The following is a 7,189-nucleotide window of genomic DNA, read 5'->3' on the forward strand; positions in this document are numbered from 1 at the left end:
GTGGGCGAGTGAGACCAGCTCGCTCTCACACGGCGGTACGGACTTAATGGGCCGAACAGCCTCAGCCCATGCTGCAACCGTTGTGCTTGCAGACGGTGTTTGCTTGTAGTAGAGCACGCTCTGCGGGACTGGACTCACCATGGGGAGGTGGAGGGGGAGGGTGGCGTTTAGATGCCTCCTGCTGGAGTTGCACAGCTGGTAGAGTTGCTGCCTCTCGGCACCAGGGTCCTGGGTTCAATCCTGTCGGCGTGGAGCTTGCACATCCTCCCAGTGGGGTTTTCCTCCGGGTGCTCCAGTTTCCTCCCACATTCCAAAGATGTACGGGTTGGTAGGTTAAATGGTAGAATCTTTGGCGGGGGGGGGGGGGGGTTTATAGAACCATACAGCACGGTAACGGGCCCTTTGGCCCAACTGGTCCATACTGACCAAGATGTCCACCTGAGCTAGTCCCATGCGTTCACGTTTAGCCCATGTCTCTCTAAACCTTTCCTATCCGTGTACTTGCCCAAGTACTTGCCCTAATATACTGTTAATGCACCTGCCTCTTCCCGGCAGCTCGTTCCACATACAGACCGACCTCTGACTGGGAAAGTTGCCCCTCAGGCTCAGAGTTGACAAGAAAGTGGGGAAATTAAACATATTGGGACTAATGTAGGATCGATGCAAGTGGGTGGTTGATAATGTGGACTCATTGGGCTGAAGGCCTGTTACTGTGCTCTCTCTCTCTCTCTAGGACTCTATGAACTCAATGACGTAGGCATGGGATCTTTGGAAACGGGACAACACCAGCCACCTCAGTCCCTGGACCACCCGGGTAAACCCCAGAAAGGCCACAGTGGGAGCATCCAGGAACAGTGGAGATACAGGCCTTTCCAAATGTCAGTGCCCAAAGGGTTAAACAGCAGCGTTGTTGGATCAGGCAGGCTGGCAAACAGCTCCGTTACAGTAGCTTTAATCCGTGTTGTTTCAGCAAAGTGGACGCCTCGCCCCTCCTCCTTGCCCTCTCCATGGGCCAGGAATTTCTTTCACTGGACAATTCTCCGATGACTGCGGAGTGAAACATTAAGAGGCTGGGCGGGGCGGGGGTGGGTGGGGGAACAGAAAGGGAGCAAATGCAAATTCCATCCATTAGCATAAAAGGACCGAGAGACCCGCCAGGATTGTACAGGGCCATTTGCACAGATGTCCTACACAAACACAAATGTCAAGGGAACTCGCATAGCTAACCTTCTAAAGCTGTCTCACGGGGCAACCAAGTTAATTGAGGCCTGACTGTAATCCAGCAGCCGTGGTCCCCTCGGACAGATTAACATGCACACAGGAGTTTAAAAGCAAGAGTATTGTTAACACACAAAGCATCGTCCGTTGTGGTCTGACTCTTAACCATTTACTTCCATCATCGGACATGGAAGATTTTTCTTCCGGGGTGGATACGGGAAGGTGGAGGAAGAGAAGAGGGAGGGAGTGAGGTATGGGGGTAGGAAGGAAGCAGCCACGATTAAAACCGGGGCCCCTTCTGATCAGGACTAATGATGATTACACAATAGCCTTGTCCTTGGAGGCCCGGCTTCTCAATGGAGCATCCGAGTCAAGCTGTGCATTGTTCAAGTTAACTCTTTACACTCCAGTTCACACACCACAGTTAAGTTTTAGGGTCCAATTAGGGATTGGAGGCATAGTGAATTTTTTTCTAAAATATATAAAATACTAAAAGAATTCTACAAACTAATTTCTCGATTTTCCTTGAAAACACAAAGACATTAACAGCTGCAGTTCTGTTTCAGAGAGCGAATGGCACACTGGGCTCACCGAAATGCCACTATGAGAGAGTGAGAGAGAGGGGAGGCTGATCAAATCTGTCCTGACACAATCCTGTCACACTGGCCAAACTCTGCACATTGTTATTATGCAGGACACCTGCCGTCACTTTTTTATACAATTAACTTCTTAATTCATACCCGAGCCTCACTTGTACATCTACGCAGTCTGAGATGTGTTAGCATCAGAGTTGGACAGCAAAGAAACAGGCCCTTTGGCCCACCATGTCTATGCAATCATGCCCATCCATACTAGCCCCACTTGCCTGCATTAACTCCACTATACCCACTCACTTAAGTATCTGTCCAGATCTCTCTTAAACGTTGTTACTGTTCCTGCCTCCACCACACCTCTGGCAGCTCATTCCAGGTACCAACTACTGTGAATGGAAAAACTTAACCTTCAGATCCACTTTCACCTCCTCCCTCTCACCTTAACTCTATGCTCTCTAGTTTTAGACACCCCTACCATAGGAAATATAGTCTGACGATCTCCCCTGTCTATGCCTCTCATAGCTCTATCACGTTACCTCTCAGCCAGGGAAAGACTCAGCCTGCCCAGTCTCCCCAATAACCCAAGTCCTCTAATCCTGGCAACATCCTTGGGGTTATTTCCTGCACCCTCTGTTGCTTAGTCAAATCTCTCCACATAGTGAGGCGACCAGAACCGCACACAACAGTCCCAGTGTGGCCTAACCAACGTTTTGTACAACTGTAATACGACACCCTCACTTGTGCTGATGGAGGCAGCAAGCAGGCCATCTACCTTCTTCACCATCACCCCCTCGAATGAAAGCTCCAAAAACCTTTCGGGAGCTTAAGCATGTTCCAGTCAGTGATCACTCTTCCGCATGCATGGGAATAAAATGGTTCCCAACATCCTCTCTTTATCCAGGGATGAGGAGGAAATTCTTCCCTCAGAAGGTCCCGACTCTTTGGAATTCTACCTCAGAGCTGGAGAGCCACGGAACATATCCAGGGTGGACACTGATGGATACTTGAACAAAAGGGGCATCAAGGGGCAGGGGAAGAGAGCAGGAAGATGGTGTTGAGGCCAAGATCAAATCAGCTCACTGAATCACGGAACAGGCTCGAGGGCTGATTGGCCTTCATTACATCCATCTTGCTCATAGCATCCAAATCCAATGTCCTTTTCCAAAAGAAAAACACTGATCAACCTTTCCACTTTCTCAAAGTCTTGTCAACACAACCCTATCAGATTCCAGTACTCCCTCCATTACCGATGCCAAGTTAACTGGCCTACAAGTTCCCCCATCAACTCTCTCCAACTGTTTTCCTAAGCAATATTCCTGAATATTCATCCTGAAAAATTCTAAAACCCAAGGAATTTGGAAAATATCCATGACTTCTCTCTGAAGGACCAGGCTTTCTGTCCATTAATTTCTCCAAGACTACTTTCTCATTAATAGAAATTCTCTCTTAGCTGTACCACACCTTGAATTGGCCCTTCTGGAATGTGTTTAGATCCTTCCACCACACAGACCAATACACTGTTTGTTTAACCCCGGTCTCTTTGCGGAAGGTACTAATGATGGAACAGAAGAGTTTGCATTTGTGGCTCAGTGATGTGTAAATACAAAAGGTCCCACGCCAAAGAAATTTTCCCAATAGTTATCAACAGAGCTGCTGGTTCAGGCCAGCAAGAGGCAGACCAGTCGGAGTACTCAGCTGAGGTGGAACAAGGTGGTCCAGATACCATCTGTCACCGCAAGTGTGACTGCGTATTCACCGATCCAATGAATGGGATGCTCACACACGCAAACCTACATTCCAGAATAAAAATTCCTGCCACAAATGCTGCCTCACTTTCCAGCACTCAGATTTTAAATACATATTTCCAGCACCTGCAATTTTTTAAATTTAATTTGCATTCCACAACCTCGTTGGTGACAGGACATCCTCAAGGTCTTTACAGCTAATCAGGTCATTAAATTCAGCCAACTGGGCCAATGAAGGGCGCCAGGCACCAATTGGGCCACAAACAGGTACGAGATGGCTGGATGTTGCTGATGGAGACTTGTGGCCTTTTAAGATGGCTTGGATGGGCACATGAATGAGGGGAAAGTGGAGGGATAGGGGCATCCTGCAGGAGGGATCAGTTATGTTGGCACAACACTGCGGGCCAAAGGGCCTGTACTGTTCTATACTCTAATGTTAACCAGAGCATCAGGATACTTCCCTCTGCACTGGCTTTGAAAGCATTGGCTAGGCTCATTTATAGGCACACAGGCAGAGGTGCCCAATCTTTGGAAAACCCAGCAAGATATGCCATCATCCTATTAATACCAATGTCCCTGCCTTTAAAGGAGTTAGGGTTGTCCCAGCAACTCCCTCAGTGTCCCCAGAGCAAGGAGGCAGAGCACATTGGAACATTTTCTGTAGACTGTCTATCCAAATTACTTCAATATTATTAAAACCTCACGCAGTCACCTCTTCCTTATGTTCCCTACCCCTCCCTTAAAAAGATTCCCACACCTCGGCCTGGGAACCCAGAGGGAGAGGCCTGGCCTCTCAGGCCAAAGAAACCTTCAGAAGGCAGGAGTGCCCAGGACTCCTCTCTCAATACTACACGAGAATGGCAGTTTACCGGCTCAAGTGGGGCTTGAACCTGCCACCTCCAGGATCAGAGGCGGGTGTGCTACGCACTGAGCTGCAGTCACTGTATGGAGAGAGTCGTTCACTGTGAGTAGCATGGTGACAAAATGCACCGCCAGTTCCCACGTCTGCTCTATCATCTGATCCTGTCCATACACTCACACACTGCTCCAACCTGGAGCCGCTTCTTCAGGGCAAGGAGTTTATCGATTACTACTGGCGTGTCTGTCTAAATGACTCAAAGATCCCAAGATGCCATGATGCAGTCTGAATCCCACCTAGTATTAGGTAAAGATCAGCATTTTCCTTAAGCTGTTCTCATGTTGCTTAGACTGGAATAGTTTAGACATGGTCCACGTAAACAATAAGAAAATAGCAAGCACGTTATCATAGATGTCACAAGATGACTTCGCATCAGTATTCACAGTAGCGGGGATGGCCAACATTCTGAGAAAGTTAACACTAAAGCAAGAACAGACACTTGCTGCAAGTAATGCAAACAAATCGGGATGAAGAAAGAAGTGCCAGTAGTGACAAGTCTCCTGGACCAGATGGCAGTGACAAGAGAATATGTGGATCGGTTAACTGGACCAGCGAGAGCATTCGACCAAGATGCTCCCAAAGTTGAAGGCTAGAGTTTTGAAGCTCATGGGTTTGCAGACAATTCACTGGCTGGCTGGGAAATTAGAGATAGAGAAAGATAGTGGGCTACAACTCGTGACAACTAAGGTCCAACCAGGTTTTTTGGGGCTACAACTTTATACTGGATTATAAGTAAGAGCCAAGTTTGCCAAGGACTAGCAAGAGAGTTTTTGAAATTGACTGAAAAATTAAATAAGACAAAACATCAGAAAGATGAGAGTGCAACACCCATCTCTCAGCACGACAGCAGAGCAGCAGATAGGTTCCCGGCTCGAGTAGGCCTTGAACCTGCAACCTCCAGGATCAGAGGCGGGTGTGCTACCCACTGAGCTACAGGGAAAAAAAAGTCACTGCATTAAGGGAACGGTGAAAATTATGGCTACTGAATGTCAATGTATGCAGATGTAAAGCAGGTACAAGGACGGAACAAGTACATTCTACAAGGTGAACGTTCAGGGAGACCTTGGGGTCCATTTACATATAGTACTAATGGAATTAGGGGCATAGATAGGGTGAATGCACTCAGTCTTTTTCCCCAGGGTTGGAGGAATCAGGACACAGGTTTAAGGTGAGGGGGAGAGATTTAATAGGAACTTGAGGGTCAACTTTTTTTTTAAGAAACACAGAGTGTGTGTGTATGTGAAATGAACTGCCAGAGGAAGTGGTTGAGATGGGTACAGTAACAACTTTTGGACAGGTTCAGAAGTTATGGGCGAAACGCTAATACATGGGAGTAGCTTAGATGGGGCATCTTAGTCGGTATGAACCAGTTGGGCCAGTTTCCGTGCTGTACGCCACACTATAGTTCTGGCATTGGGTGGCACATTGACAAACCACTAGAGCCGCTGTCTCACAGCTCCAGAGACCCAGGTTCAATCCCAGACTCCGACACAGTGTGGAATTTGCCCGTTCCCCTGTGACCGGGTGGGTTTCCCGGGTGCTCCGGTTTATTTCCACATCCCAAAGACGTGCCAGTGATAGACCTGTACAGCACAGGAACAGCCCCTTCAGCCCATCACATCCATGCTAAACCTTCTCAGGTGGGTTGGTAGGTTCATTAGCCTAGCCTGTAGCTGAGAGATAAAAATACGGAGGGAGTTGAGGGGCAAATAAAGATGACATGGGTGCAGAGGGGTGTTGATGGTCGGCAGTGACTTGGTGGGCCAAAGGCCTCACCCCTGCTGTACAACTCCATGGAACCTGGAGTGCGTGAGGTGGAGGTTTTACTGCAGCCTCACCCCACTGGACGACAAATGCCGGCCCCTCCTCAGGATTCACCAGCCCACAAACGACAACGCCCGGGAAACGGCAGCTCCTCCTTCAAACCCGGATTCCCGGACGCTTCCCATCCGCCCTCCCCTTCCGTTCCAGAATCCCTGCCACTTTTTCTCCACCTCCCTCCCTGGTGTAGTTATGTAAACACCTGTGGCAGAAACCTTTCTCCACCCACTTCAAACACACTGCTGGCAACAGCAGCAGTTCAGCCGGGCTTAATTGAGACGGATGCTCCTTTTGCTAAGTGCAGCCACAGATGAAGCCATGTAGGCACAATCTGCCAAATCATTAGTTGGCTTTCAAACGACTGGGTGCTTTTTTTCATATATATACAAAAAAAAGGAACAATTACTCCTCTGATGCCAACAGCGAATTTCACTAAAAGCCACAACTTTTAGAGAACATCATTTGCTGGAAGGCAGGAGCATACATTACAATGGGAGCCCTGTGCCAAACCGTATCACCAGTGTTTCGGGTCAGTTTTAAAAGACTGATACGTGCCCTTTAGACTTACTTAATCGAGTTTTTTTTTAAGTTTCTGTCGTCACGAGTGCTCGTTGTTAAATCCTCCACTGGTCCACAACCTGCTCTGCTGTAATGCTTAATCATCTGGCAGGCAGCCACCTGGATACCAAAAGGGGCTTTTCCTTCCCTGACGCTCCCCTCATTTAAAAGCGATCCGACTTCGCCAGGCGCTATTAATAGGAGCTGGCGTCAAACCAGCCCGAGAGCAGGGGAGGCAGGGGCAGAGGGCGAGCTCCCAGGGCAGGGGACAGAGAGGGGGTGGATGGGGGAAGCAAAGGAGGGGCTGTGGCCAATAAAGGGGATGGGGGTGGAGA

The 7,189-nt window shown here is 48.6% G+C and overlaps 1 protein-coding gene across 2 annotated transcripts in view; it reads right to left on the reverse strand.

Annotated features, from left to right (window-relative positions):
- Positions 1–7,189, reverse strand: part of acvr2ba (activin A receptor type 2Ba) — a 140,119-nt gene that overhangs the window by 101,179 nt on the left and 31,751 nt on the right. The window lies entirely within an intron of this gene.

This window comes from Pristis pectinata, chromosome 5, assembly GCF_009764475.1.
Source record: "Pristis pectinata isolate sPriPec2 chromosome 5, sPriPec2.1.pri, whole genome shotgun sequence".
Classification (NCBI taxonomy): Eukaryota; Metazoa; Chordata; class Chondrichthyes; order Rhinopristiformes; family Pristidae; genus Pristis; species Pristis pectinata.